Below are 15,889 nucleotides of genomic sequence, written 5' to 3' on the forward strand. Positions count from 1 at the left end.
TGTTGATTTACCGATAACACAAAAAATGGGAACATCGATGTTGACTACATTCCAACGGATGTTAGGGAAATAGGCTCTTGCCCATTTTGCGTGACCGATGTTGACAAGCATTTCACGGGCATCATGGGTCAGCCGACATAAGTTTTCTTCAAAATCAGTCACAATATATGAGTTGGATGTCCAGAGCAAAGGTTGTAATATTCTGTCAGAGACGCCTCTTGTGCGCATATACTTGAACACACTTTTAAAAGTATACCCACGATAAGAATCAGGGAATTCATGCTCTGTGCAAGAACTAACGAAATCGTCCATATTTTTTAAGAACGATACTTCCCTACCTTGTCTTAGAAATTCTCTAAACCTCATAAGGAACCAGGTACAACAATAGAGATTATTTTCCACGGCCAAACCAAATTCTATAGGGAAGGTCTGGTTGTTCCCGTCGATAGCAACCACTACAAACATTGTTTTTAGGTAATCCTCTCTAAGAGGGACACTACCTATGAAGATGATAGGTAAGAAGCAACCTATGAATGCATGAACCTGTATTTTTTGGGAACAAAAATGAATAAATCTAGATGTAGAAACATTATATATTTTTAAGAAACAATAGAAAAATGTAAAAACAAATATATCACCCATCCAATAGCCACAAAACAAGCTTCGATACGTTGATGTGAGTGTAAGTATGTGTGTTAGTTCACCTAAGGTTGTGATGGTAAACATACAGGTTGTTAAAGCATTTTTCATGCCGACTCTTTGAGAAACTCATTTTGAAGCAGTTTTAAAAGAGATAATTACAAATTACTTGATTGGAGGTAAGGTTCTAAGTGTGTGTGTGTGTGTGTGTATATATATATATATATATATATATATATATATATATATATATATATATATATATATATATATATATATATATATATATATATATATATATATATATATATATATATAGGAGACGAAAAAAAAATGAGGTTATAATCCGGATTAGGAACTCCGGAATAGTTACTCTATAACGAAGACCACAACTCCGAAATGCTATGTTCCGGAGCAAGTAGTCATTTTACCAAAAAAAATGTTGGTTATTTTTGTTAAAATGATCGTTTATAAGGGTTAGATTGTTCAATTTCCCATAAATCAATTTCTCTCTATAAATATCATTTTAATCAAGTTCTAGTTATACAGATAACCCAAAAAAAACTTTGTTTCTAATTACAAAAAATACCAATTTAATTATCGGCTTAGACACCTAAGATGAACAAAAACCACCTGGCACCTAATACTTGTGGTAACACCATACCATTGTGCATAAAGTGTGTAGTGATGGTTGTCCGCTAATTACATCAATTTCAAACCAAGTTACAACATTAACTTTAATCTTTATTTTCTATTCGTATGGATTATTTCTAACTTTATATGTTACATACATTTATTAATTAAACTAGGTTATAACCCATAGAAACCTTAGTCGATACGATTAAAAATTTTATATAGACAAAAAAGTTAACAATAAAAAAATTTATCATGAAAAAAATATCATAAAGGACTATTAGATAAAACTAAAAGTTGTTTAATTTATTAGTCTTTTAAAGCATTACTGTCTTAAAAATTAAATCGTATTTTAGAAATTAAGATCCAATTACAAAAAAATGAAAATTTTAAAAATTGAAAATTGAAAATTGAAAATTCCTTATAAATACTTCCTATTTTTGAATAGTTATGCTATATATACTTACCGCTGTCACATATTTATGTCCAAAAAAAAAGATATTTGAAAGATTTTTACCAATTATAAAAAAAACTAAATATGAAGAATTTTTTAAAATTATCACGTGTCAAATAGTCTACCTAGAAAGGAGACATGTGATATTTAGAGGTTTTGTTTATTAGAAGAGGTAGATACTATTATAGTCTGACCATAAGTACATATGATATTAAGTTTGATTATATATAATATTTTACAATTAAAAAGAATATAAATAAAAGGATCATATGGTCTTATAGAAAAAAATGTTATAACTTGGTTTTAATTATTATTATGTTTTAGTATTGTCTCTAATTTCAGATATGTAAGTATTAAAATATTGTTATATATATATATATATATATATATATATATATATATATATATATATATATATATATATATATATATATATATATATATATATATATATATATATATATATATATATATATATATATATATAGGAGTAGGATTAATTGAGAACACCAAGAAGGTTGAGAACATGAGAACACATCTGATCCATATAAATATTCAAATTTAAGGCTATTATCAAACGGGTAATTTATGTTAATTCTAAAACTATTTGTAGTAAAGTGTAACTTTTAAAATGGCATAAGGGTATAACAGTAAATGAAATTTAGGTCAATCCTATAGTTTCTCATTCCCACTCTTATTTCCAATTACGTATCCCTCTTCATCTCTCTCTCTCTCTCTCTCTCTCTCTCTCTCTCTAGGGTGAATCACTTCACCGCCTCGATCATCTGCACCTTCGATTTTTGTAGCCACAAGGGTCGCCGTAGAATCGACGCCCTTCCTTCCCCTATTTTGCTTCATTCTTCCTTCTCCTGTTTAGACCGAGCAACAATGGCACTCACCATGGAACCGACGATTGTTGCTGCTCTCAGCGGTTAGGTTGCTGCCAGTGATGAGGTCAAGGGAGTCAAGGAGGGATCACTGGAAATTGATTGATGCCCTCTTCACGACGTGCTAGCCTCAACTGATCCCCCGTCAATTTTGATCGGTTTCTCCTATTCGATTGTGCCCTTTTTCTCAATCTGCTGAAGAAGACATGTCCTCTTTTTGTATAATTAGAGATTGTGGCAAAGTAAGTCCCTTCAATTGTAACTTAAAATTATAATTAGAGTTGGGACACAATTTTTTTTTCTTGGATGGCTTCCATTTCAGACGTAAACAATGAAAACAGGAGTGTGGAAGGACAAAGATTACCTGTCTATATTGATACACAGTAAACACACAAATTTGGTTCCTTTTTTTACTTAGTTATCTTAATTTTTTTTACTGTCCATTGCTCCAACAATTTATTTTTAATTTCTTGATGTTATGTATGATTACAAATGCTTTAGTTGACTTTGAAAATTGATTCTTATAATATTTTATTCATTTATGATTACAAAGATTTTTTATATCTGATTAGAAATTTGTGTTATTCATCTACGATTAGTACCGAATTTTGATTTTTACTACACACGATTACAGTTATGCGTTATTCATTTGTGCTTGTGATATATCAGATTTGTTTATCTCTATACTATGCTTTATTCATGTTCTATTATATTTGCATCTTGACTTTTTTTTTTTTTTTATATATAATTGAAACCGTGATTTATTTATTTATGATTATATGTGTTTTTAGATTCTTTTTATATATCATAACTATGCTTTATTCATTTAGGATTGCAAATGTATTGGACTTCTTTATCTTTTTATTGTATTGTATTTTTTATGATTATATCTATTTTATCTGCATTTCAAATATGAAAAATCAAGGTTGGTTTTTCACTTGTCTAAAATTGTGATAGGTATTCAAGGCAGATGAATTCGAAATAGTTATGACCCTTACAAAATGTTGCTTGCGAATTTTTGCTATCAAAAAACAAAACAAGTTAATACTAGAGCATCGTATTTCATGTGAAAATATTCATTACAAGAAAAAAGAAACCCATGTGGCAGCGAGAAAAAGAAACAAATATGTATTTATGAGTAGAATTAAGTTTAATTTTATTCGTTTAAAAATAAAACTTGATGAATATTAGATGTATGTATTTTTGAATAAAAGTAATGTGACTTTACTCATTTATGAATGCTACTAGATTAATATATTTCTATTGATTGTTGTTAGATAAATATGTTGTATATTAAATTAATTTTTTTTGTTTATTTTATAATCATTCATAATTAATATGGTATCAAATAATTTCTGGAAAAAAGTTTTTTTTTTTTTAAGGAACACCTTTATTCACTGATGAATATGTACACATATTCGGATTAAATGAATAACTCATCAATATTTTTGATAGATTGATAATAAAAAAACGTTTTTTAATCAGGGTAAAAATGTTTTTTTAAATAATATTATTGATTAAAAATAGATTAAATACATTTCTAGTATTTAGGTAAAAAAATAATTAATTAGAGAACATCCCATGATTTTAAGAGTTATTAATTATCCATATTTAATTACATCGTAAAATTCCTTTTTTACCCTTATGAAATTATTGGTCTAGAACTGTTCTCGTGTTTTCAACCTTTCGTGTTCTCAACCTTTTAGGTGTTTTCATTTGATTTTTTCATATATATATATATATATATATATATATATACTTTAATAAGCATTTAGCATGTTTTGCTGAATTTTAAGAGGTACAAGCGATTTGTACAAAACTTTTATGCATTAAAACATTCACAGTAAAACATTGAATTTACGTTGTACGAATGATATAGCACCGAGAACAATTAATCAATGCATAAAATATTTCAGAGGTTTGAATCGGCCATATTACATAGATGTTTGACTTAGCCCTACTATATCTAATTCTTATCCCTTGTATATCTTATCGCAAGCTAAACAAAACTAATCTTCCAAATGAATAAATAGGTCAAAGATGAATGGTCACTCTTATCTTCAACCTGATTGAATCGGTCAACACTAAATATGCATTTTACTGCATCCACTTTCTTAGTTCAGTCACAATCATACCCATGAAACCATTATTCACCGCTCACTGCCGTCTCCATCGCCTCCATCGCCGGTTGCTGCCGGAATATAAGCTTCTCCAGGTTAGTTTTTTCATTTTTTTTTTTGTGCTTCCGAGAAACCAATCACTACCACCATCGGATTATTCTCTACTCACATCGATCTTGAACGATAAGAGAAAAAAGGTACGCTTTCTTCATCATCCTCTCCATTCCTAGGCTTTCTCCCCTTGGGTTTTTACAAGGTCTATTTTCTATGCAGTTAGAAACAAACCATCGATCTATTGAGGAACATATGTAGCAAGGTATAAAATATTATGTGGTTATTTTCCCTTTTCCCTTTTCGATTTTGGGTTATTTTGAAAATATTTTTTAATTTAACGTCCTATTGTCTGGAGGTGGGGTGGAAAATGGTTCAAAAGAGAAGACCTTTATGGACCAAATAAAGGGCTAACCACATTTGGGATGGATTGAAAATATGGCTGGATTATTATCAAAATTTTGAAACTTCAAATTTACTTAATTGTGCAATTTGTATGAGTTTTTTATTCATTTTCTTTATAAACTGTTTCTGGAATTTTTCTGCTGTATAAATCAAGAATGAATACATAGCACATGATTGGTTTATGAGTCTACTTTGAATGAATTTCATTAGGAATACTAATTACCATGGAAATTAATGAAGCAACATAAAATGAATGAATTTAGTTCTAATACTAATGTTTCTTTGTCTGTAGGAAGGGGATTTGGGATTTTGTTCATAAATAACTTTCTGTACAATTATTTTTCTTACAATTCTAACAAACCAACATTAAAGGAGATACTGTAGCAAAACCCAAAATGCAGAGCTAAAGGAAGAATATACCATCTCAAGAATATACCATTTAGGAAATTGTTGTTTTACGTATTTTGACGGTAATAATATCCGGTTAATGTTTATTGGATAGTTTAATTTTTAGGAGGGTGCGTGAATCAAATGGATATATATATATATATATATATATATATATATATATATATATATATATATATATATATATATATATATATATATATATATATATATATATATATATATATGGAGGATACGATAATGGATGCACTCGAGAAATCTACCCTAATAAATGAAAATGATTTTGCCACATGTTCTTTTCTCATTCAATTTGCCACATGTCATTTTGTTATAATTTAGAGATATATTTATTTTCCACTTGTCATTTATTTCATTTTCCATTTCTAATATATTATTAATTAGTTTCCATAAATTAAATCTACCATAATTATATTAATTTTAAATTTTAAATTTCAAATTCAATTTCAAATAAATTTACAGTTTAAACCTTTATGTTTAACATTTTGTTATAATTAACCTGTTTAGTATATGGGTCTGATAACTAAACAATAATTTTAATTTATTTATTTTTTGCATGTTTTTTTTTCTCATAATTTTTATTTATTTCAAATTTCGAATTCAAATAAGCTTCTCATTTAATCGTTTCTATTTAACATTTTGTTTTAATTAACCCGTATAATATACGGGTCTCACAACTAGTGAATTAATATGCCACTTATGAGAAATATAAATACTAGGATGGCCCCATCGACGGCAGAGTTTATAAAATAAATCATAAATACACTAATTCTCCTGTTTTTTAAAAAATATTTTGAAGTCTGTTAAATATTTCCAAAAGCTTAAGTTAGCGATTTTTGGCTTGGAATTTGGAATGAATATTTGCAAAAGCACAACTTGAAGAACGGAAGAAAGAGACTCATAAAGAAATGATACACATAAGAAAAGGTATTATATGTTACTCCCTATAGACTTGACTGTTTGATTATCCACCAAATGTCTTACATACTTTTTAATAAACATGAAACAAGGATTTTTGTGCGTACCCATACCAGATTTTATAATACATACCAAGAAAGGAAGTATTCTAATTTTCGTTATTAAGCCTCAAGTTGTAAATCAAAGGGTTTGAATGTTAATGGGATGAGAAAGAAATTCTTACCTTTTTGTGACCCGTTTTAGGAAGGGTAATTTATAGATAAAGTGTCACAATTACATGAGACAGAAAGGGTACTATATTAATCTTTTATGGATTTGTTCTATTATATGTTTTCTCTGATCGATTATTGTGGATTATCTGCATGTGGTAGTTCAAGAATGAGGAAATGATGGATTTGAAGTCCATGGATTGCTGTAACTTCATCTGTTTTGTGCTTTATTGGAATACACAAAATGGATGAAACATGTGAATCATTCATCTCATGGTGGTTCAAAATCTAACAGAAACCTTTTTTTTTCTCGGTGAAAAACAATATAATGGAGTGGCCATGCCAAATTAGTGTATTAAAGGAGCAATGATGTGAAAATACACATAGGTTGAAGTTATGATAATAAGATATATAATATCGTTTATTGTTTGCATCTCCTTGAACTCGCTTAATAATCTTAACATTACAGTAAACGTGGAGGCAAATCTTAAGCATGTATAAACAAGATCTTTTATTTAGCATCATGTGTTAAGTTTGATTGTTTTTAGTGTGCAAGTGCTTCTCTGGTCATTAGTTGTAAATTAATGGCTGGTATTTGATTTGTAGGGTAGGGATATTTATAAACGTGATGATATGTATATTTTTCCACCATCTTTTATTTGTTTATTTAGCATATATAATCAATATATATTTGTTTACTTAATTACGGAGGAAGTCATGGAGAAAGTATACTGTATATACGGCGGGACATTTCCACGTGAAGTTACCATGTTCATTGTTTACTTAATTAAGGTTTTCAATTCATTTTAAAAAAAAAAGTGTATTTAAAAAACCTTTACGGGAGGAATCAAATTACCATCTTGCCCTAAAAAAAAGAAGATAAACGTGTTTGTAATTTTGAACCCAAAATGAGCCTTAGTGCTTCAAGATATAATTAAACTGTTTAATTTACTATTTTATTGCTGAGTTTTTATAATTTTTCTTTTGAATTTCATGAAGATTATGGAATGAAAGATGGACCATTTGGTGGGGCTTTTGATGGGTTAGAAGAAGTTGATTTGTTTGTTTTATGATCACTATAATTTACGTTTTCCCCCTATTGACACTGCATAATAGAGATGTCATTTTTCTTTCCGGACTTTTTTTTTTTTTGTCTTTTTGGTGTTCTTTTTTGTTTGATGACGACTCAACTGGAACGGGAGTTCATCAACTTTCAAAGTTTTGGTTTGTTGTTTTGATTCATTTTATTATCTTTCAAGTTGGAAATATAGGTTGTTCATGTTATGTATTAATGTATTTGTGAGGTTTTGGTTTGTGATATATACAGTAAAGTCCCAATATTTTCATCGATTTGACAAGAAAGTCCTAAACTTTATTTTTTTGACAGTAAAGTCCAAATTACCGGCAGTTTTTGACACTTTTACCCTTTTTCCCCGGTTAGCCGGTAATTAGGACTTTTTTGTCAACAAAATAAAGTTTACGACTTTCTTGTCAAATCGTCAATTAGGACTTTACTGTCAAAAAAATAAACTTTAGGACTTTTTTGTCAAATCGTTCAAAATATTGGGACTTTAGTGAATATATAATTTTTTTTGTTAGAAATTTAATGGTATGATACTCTTTAAGCATAAGAGTTATTGAAACATTCTCTAATCAGCTAGATCCTATTGAAATCCTTTACGTTTGCTTCTTGTTAAATCGTTTTTTTAATCTCAACAAACCGACATTGAAAAAAATTGAGATAATCAAGAAAGAAAGAAAGAATCAGGGTTGTGTTGGCTTTTTGCAGTCTCAAAAATGGAGAAATAAGAAACCGAAAAAAACAAAATTGCCCTTCTTTCCCTTCTCCACATTCACACCTTTTTGACTAGGCATGTGTTGTTTGTGTTTGTATAAAGCTAGGACAATTTCGTTTTTTTAGGTTTCTAATTTCTCCATTTTTGAGACTGCAAAAAGTCAACACAACCCTGGTTCTTTCTTTCTTTCTTTCTTGATTATCTCAATTTTTTTCAATGTCGGTTTGTTGAGATTAAAAAAACGATTTAACAAGAAGCAAACGTAAAGGATTTCAATAGGATCTAGCTGATTAGAGAATGTTTCAATAACTCTTATGCTTAAAGAGTATCATACCATTAAATTTCTAACAAAAAAAATTATATATCACTAAAGTCCCAATATTTTGAACGATTTGACAAAAAAGTCATAAAGTTTATTTTTTTGACAGTAAAGTCCTAATTGACGATTTGACAAGAAAGTCCTAAACTTTATTTTGTTGACAAAAAAGTCCTAATTACCGGCTAACCGGGGAAAAAGGGTAAAAGTGTCAAAAATTGCCGGTAATTTGGACTTTACTGTCAAAAAAATAAAATTTATGACTTTCTTGTCAAATCGATGAAAATATTGAGACTTTACTGTATATATCCTTTTTGGTTTTGTATGATTCTGGAATTGCATGCACCTTTTGTTGTGATAGCCGACAAAAAATGGATTGTTTTTATGTTTTTGACACGACATTTTATCCTTTTTTTCATATTAGATTTTAGGCTTCATCTGGATTAAAAGAGACGATTAATGCAAGCTATAACGTTTTACATTAATATATGAATTAGATAAGAAGCAAAAAAAAAAAAAAAATTGCATTGTGTATATGGTGTGATTTTGGAATTTCTATAAAAACACTCTCTACATGAATTTTGTTATAAAAAATTATTTTTCCTTTATCATGAATGACTCACATGCAAAATTGAACAGCTATACATAATGTTTTTGAAAATTGGCCTGCTAAATAATTTGTATTAATATTCATTTTATTATTACTCTAATAATTTTTTTAATTAACGTTATATTTTTTATCTTATTTTCTTGATTTTTAATAAATCTGTTAGCTACAAATGCTTAAAATTAAAAGGTAAATCTAAAGGCATAATTTACCCTTTTATAATTTGGTTAACATAATTTAAAAATAAATCAAAATACACATTTGAAAGAAAGAATTGATTGTTAGTAAAATATAAAATTTGTCACTAATAAAAAACTTTTTTCAAAAAAACAAAGTGAAGTATTTGGAACCTGATCTAACCAGTTTAAGGTACAATACAAAATTTTCATTTAAATGATAAACATACATTGAATAGCTACATACTTTCATTTATCTGTTTCTTACACCTTTACATTGTAAAATTTCATTAAAATACTAAACATACATGTAATAGCTATATACTTCCATTTATTTGTTTCTTGCAACTGCACATTGCAAACTTTCTTTTAGATGCTAGAAATATATTATTATTTTTAGATTTAACTGTTTTCTATGAAAATTGCATTCGCAAACATAAAAATTTTCTTTTTCTTAAAATGTATTTGTAGTGACCAAATCTTGACAAGTTTGATGATAAAAATTTGTTATTTTCTTTAAAAGGAAACTTTGGTTTTAAGGTTTTAGATATTGTTGTAACATAACAGAATAAAGGCAGCAGACTATAGACTTTAGGGTTTTGGACTTAGATATTTATAATGTATTGACACAATATATCCAACATGTGAAGCTAATTTATGAAAAAACTATTCACATCCGTGACTTGATAATTGTTTAAATGTATTAAAATGTTTGTGAAAAAAAAACTAATCGAATCTACAAACTAATTAGAAAATTTATTCACTCCCGTCGCTTGACGTGGGTAAACGACTAGTATATATATATATATATATATATATATATATATATATATATATATACATGATGAACAATATTATTCTGTGATTGGTTGTTTTTTTTTCTTCTTTTTTTTAATCTATTTTTATATTCTATTCTGTCCACAGCTGTTATAACCTTATTTATTTAGTTTTTCTTAGAGCCACCTCCAACATAGACCAATAAGAAACGACTTGCTGTACTTACACGTGTTTCCTATTTATTTTTTACTTTGCTCAACCTCTTTTTTGTCCAATAAAATTCTGACACAAATGACTTCCCACTGCTTCATGTCGATGTTTGAATCTTCCCGATAATACCTCTCCACCGCCAAACCACTGCCTCACTCTGTTCTAGGGGTGAGCATTTGGACCGGTGGACCGGACCGGACCGGTGAACCGGACCGGACCGTTTTTTTGGACCCCCGGGCCGGTTCTCGGTTCTAAGATTTCTCGCCGGTCCGGTCCGGTTTTTTTCCCGGTCCGGTCCGGTTTTTACCGGGTTTAGAACTGGTTGGACACGATTAAGATTTTTGTGACGTTTTTAAACGCACATAACTCATTCGTTTTAAGTCGGATTGACCTACGGTTTTTTCCAACATTTAGTTTATAGTTTGTAGATGAATTTAGACTATAATTTTGTTTATTTTGGTATTATATTCACCGTGTTACAATCCTTCAAAGTAGAGCTATCAAAGCTGAAAAAATTCAGCTTTTCAGCAACATTTTGTAAGCTGTGACGTTTTTTAAACACTCATAACTCATTCGTTTTAAGTCGGATTGACCTTCGATTTTTTCCAACATTTAGTTTACAGTTTGTAGATGAGTTTAGACTATAATTTTGTTTATTTTGGTATTATATTCACTGAGCTACAATCCTTTAAAGTAGAGCTATCAAAGTTGAAAAAATTCAGCTTTTTAGCAAGATTTTATAATCTGTGATGTTTTTTAAACACCCATAACTCATTCGTTTTAAGTCGGATTGAACTACGGTTTTTTTCAACATTTAGTTTACAATTTGTAGATGAATTTAGACTATAATTTTGTTTATTTTGGTATTATATTCATTGAGTTACAATCCTTCAAAGTAGAGCTATCAAAGCTGAAATATTTCAGCTTTTTAGTATTATTTTATACTATAATTCCGAGTCCGCGTTTAGCACTTGTGGTAGAGTTGTAAGTGAGTATCAAACTAGTTTATCGACATTGATAGTTGAAGCTTTGTTATGCACCCAAGATTGGGTGATAAAGTTTACAAATCCGATAGTTAACAACGTTGGTGACATCTTGAACGATGATGATATAGCTTTGGGTAAAAAAATTACAATATTTATTCTTTTTTTATACAATTATTACTTTTTATTAAATACTAACAACATTTTCATTTGTATTTATGTAGAGATTGCACAAGCTTTAAATATGTTACATATGGATGACAATGATATGGGGAAGAGACCAATGGAAGATTAGATTATGAGTTTATGAAATTTGTTAGTTTGATTGATTTTAAAGTTTAAACTATGATTTTTGTTGTTACGGTAATACTTTTGTATGTTTGTCTTAAAATTATTTAACTTTTGTTGGTGAACTTGATTTATATGTTAGTTGCTTTTATTTGGAAAATTAATTTTTGCAAATTGCAAGTTATAATATTATACATCAATGTACATTAGTTAGGCATGAAACGGAAACATATTAATTTTGCAAGTTATAATATTATACATCAATGTAGATTACTTATTATACTCTATGCAATTAAAGTTGTACCGGTCCAAACGGGTCCAAAAACCGGAAAACCCGGACCTGGACCCGGACACGGACACGGACACGGACACGACTCATCCGGTCCGGTCCATGGTCCACAAAATTCTCCATAACCGGTCCGGTCCAAGAGCCGGTCCGGTCCGGTTCGGTCCGGGCCGGTCCAAATGCTCACCCCTACTCTGTTCCTTTTCTTCTAGACCTCAAATATTCTGGTCTTCTTCTACGACCGGCATCATCTACCGATTGAACATAAGATTTTCCATCATTGCCGATCTTGAATCTGTGGGGTTGAAGTTGAAGCCTACACAACAACACAATGGTTTGCACATCCGTATGTTAACAGAACTCGGAATTATCTATTCTATTTAGAGAGACCGTTGTTTATCAATGGCTCCGACATATTTCCCCCTTCGATGGGAAAGCACTGGAGACCAGTGGTGGTACACATCTCCGATCGATTGGGCAGCCGCTAACGGCCACTACGACTTGGTCCGAGAGCTTCTCTGCCTTGACAGCAACCAGTTAATCAAAGTAACATCCCTCCGGCACATACGTCGCCTTGAAGTCGTCTGGGATGAAGATGAACAGTTTGACGACATTGCTAAAAACCGATGCTTGGTCGCCCGGAAGCTTTTACATAAAGGCGAATCCAAAAGAGGAAAAACCTCCTTAATCAGAGCTGGCTATGGCGGCTGGCTTCTGTATACCGCTGCATCTCTCCACGATTGATGTCTGGTAGTATGATTGCTCCGGTGAAGATGTTTTGGGTTTTAGAGACGTTCAATGGTCAACTATTTTACAAACGGCAGTCGCCAGAGGACAGATTGAGGTGAGAGTCTCTTTCTTCTCTATCTTCAACTTCAACTTCATTTTCGTCTTTTGGTAATAATTTCAACCGATTTATGTGAATATTGGTCGATTTAGGTTATATGTTATGGTTAATTGAGTAACTGTTGTAACATATTTCTGGTTCCTTCTTGAACGCCATATTTCTAGGGCAATATCATGCGACATACTGAGCATACCAGGTTACAGATTGTTGATGGCATCATCCATGTAAGATCTTTTTCGCTTCCACAACACAACATAATAGTTTTTTGATGATACTGACACATGTTTTAGAGACTGAGGTTGTATTAGTACATATGGCCAATTGTAGGGTCTAAAAGTGGATCCAAAACTAGATGCTCCAGACGCCACTCTTGTAGTGAAGCAGAAAGAACTTTAGATGGAGTTGGAGAGACAGTACACTGCTGGCCTTTGTCACAGATCTCCAAATCTTCAAACCCTAATTACAGGTTTTTAGTCACCCTTTGAACTTATCTGATAAACTTTTTTTTTCTAATTTATTTTCGTTTGTCTACTTTAATTTGTGGTAATAAATTGGAAAAAGGTATATTCTTATTGAGGTGAATGTTAGTATGTTACTACTTACTAAATTTTTAGAGTTAAGAACTTAAGGGTAAAAAATGCCGAAATCCGAGTTATAACGAAGAAGTCATGACCTGTTGAAGTTTCGCGACAGAACCGGTACGACACAACGAGACGTAAATAGTGAATTTACGTTAGAGCAACATTTGGCCTTAGCGAACTAAATGAAAGTCGTAGAATACGTTAAACCAAGAGCGTGCATAAAAAAAACGTCCAAATCTGACTTCGTATGAGAAAGTTATGATTTTTTCGAAGTTTCGGCTTAGCAGTTTACAGCCTGATGTTCGAATATGAGATCGAACGATATTTAGCCGAAACAATCTGAACGAGAATAGAATATCTCATCGATAGTAGTCCAACAGTGAAAAGACAGACGAAAACGGACGTCGGATGAGAAAGTTATGAATTTATAACGAAGTTTTCCTGTCTCGGCCTACTAAAATAATATAATAAAAATAAATTCAAAATTAGCTGACGGAGTCTAAATGAAAGTTGTAGATCGTAGTCTCACCTACGCGTGGATATAAAGAACGTCGAAAACGGAGCTCGTACGAGGTAGATATGAATTTTTGAAGTTTATTAAATAATTAAAGTATTTAATTTAATTAAGAAATTCGGGTATTATCCGAGGAGAGGAGTCACCGGTCTGATCTGAAGGGTACGCCCTGCGTAACCTTTAAGTACGCCTAGCGTACGTCGGTCTTATACGGTCCGAGAGAGAGCCACGATTCACCACCCGAAGCTCAACACATGGAAGGCTGATCCGAACTACTCCCCGCGTAGTGCCTCTTACGCCCAACGTACGTGCGAGGTTCAGCCCCTATATTAGCGCAACGAGGCCTCCGACTTTTGTTGCTAATTTTTACACTTCTTCACCCTAAACTTCTTTCTTCTTGGCATTTTATACCCCCGAAGGCCCAGCATCATTCCAGAGTCCCGAAGCAAGTCCCGAAGTCCTGAAGAACCCGAGTAAAATAGTTTTCGAGCCGAAAATATGCCCGCGTGAAGCCCGGTTTTGGAGAAAACATACCGGTTTCGTCGGAAAAGATTATTTCAAGAGACGAGGTGCTGTCCGATCATCTTCTGATCAAGTGAGTGTGTGGTTACTTTCTTCTAACACATAAATATGAAGTATTTGTTATGAAATACGTGTTATGTGTTTATATATTGTTGTTTATTTGAGATGAGTGTGGAATGGATGTTTTATATAGTTTTTAAATGAGTTAAACTGTATATGTATTTTATATCTACAAATATGTTGGGTAGAACATGGGTAGATGAGATAGTTGGTGTGTGATAAAAGGATGAGTTGGATAATGAGATCAAGAGGTTAGTTTTAGATCCGTGAGTATGGATCAGATCAAGAGGTTAGTTTTAGATCCGTGAGTATGGATCAGATCAAGAAGTTAGTTTTAGATCCGTGAGTATGGATTAGACCAAGAGGTTAGTTTTATATCCGGGAGTATGGATCAGGTAAAGAGATAAACTTGCTATTAGTCCGAGAGTATGGATTAAGACTAAGTTAATTGTCCCTAGTCCGGGAGTATGGATTGGGTACAGTTATAGATCCGGGAGTATGGATCAGATCAGGATTAAGGTATAGTTAATTGTCCCTAATCCGGGAGTATGGATTGGGCACAGTTTTAGATCCGGGAGTATGGTTCAGATCAGGAGGTTAGTTTTGGATTCGTGATTATGGATCAGGTGAAGAGATTAGTTTTAGATCTGTAAGCATGGATCAGGTGAAAAGGTTAGTTTTAGATCTGTGAGTAGGGATCAGGTAAAAAAGAAAATTTTAGATATGAGAGTTTAGATCGTGTCGCTGTGAGGATCGAGGGGGTGGGATAAGAGTTGACTTTATATGGTGAAATCGTACAAGTTTGAATGTTCTATTTATATAAATACATGATATAACATTATGGGATGAAAACCCTATATGCTCACCAGGCTCCCAAGCCTGACCCATTCAGTTTTCTTTTGCATTACAGGTAATGGCACAAGAGTATAATTTGGTGGACTTGACGATATATTTTGGATTATAGGCCAGTAGTTATGAATAACTATTGTAAGGTCTATTTTGTTCTGTTAATGCTTTTGGTCTGTATTGAACATGACATCCCGATATTTTGTTATATAATGAAAATACATTTCTTTAAAGAAATGCTTTGATAATTTCTATCATATTTTGTTTTGGGAACAAATTCCGCAATTGTTTTCTTTAAAAGATCACTCTGATTTTAAAAACAAAGCATAAACAAATCG

At 31.3% G+C, this 15,889-nt stretch overlaps 1 long non-coding RNA gene across 3 annotated transcripts; it reads left to right on the forward strand.

Annotated features, from left to right (window-relative positions):
* The first annotated feature begins 2,429 nt into the window (after nucleotides 1–2,429).
* Nucleotides 2,430–5,371, forward strand: LOC111911112 (uncharacterized). Of its 3 annotated transcripts, none has more exons than XR_002856776.3 (3): nucleotides 2,430–2,855; nucleotides 4,647–4,930; nucleotides 5,007–5,371. It is a non-coding gene; the product is annotated as an uncharacterized LOC111911112 (long non-coding RNA). The 3 variants fall into 3 exon arrangements; XR_002856777.3 differs by lacking the exon at nucleotides 2,430–2,855 and having other exon boundaries at nucleotides 4,578–4,930; nucleotides 5,007–5,049; nucleotides 5,143–5,371; XR_002856775.2 differs by lacking the exon at nucleotides 2,430–2,855 and having other exon boundaries at nucleotides 4,435–4,930.
* Nucleotides 5,372–15,889: the final 10,518 nt, after the last annotated feature.

The sequence above is a fragment of the Lactuca sativa genome, chromosome 8, assembly GCF_002870075.4.
Source record: "Lactuca sativa cultivar Salinas chromosome 8, Lsat_Salinas_v11, whole genome shotgun sequence".
Taxonomy (NCBI): domain Eukaryota; kingdom Viridiplantae; phylum Streptophyta; class Magnoliopsida; order Asterales; family Asteraceae; genus Lactuca; species Lactuca sativa.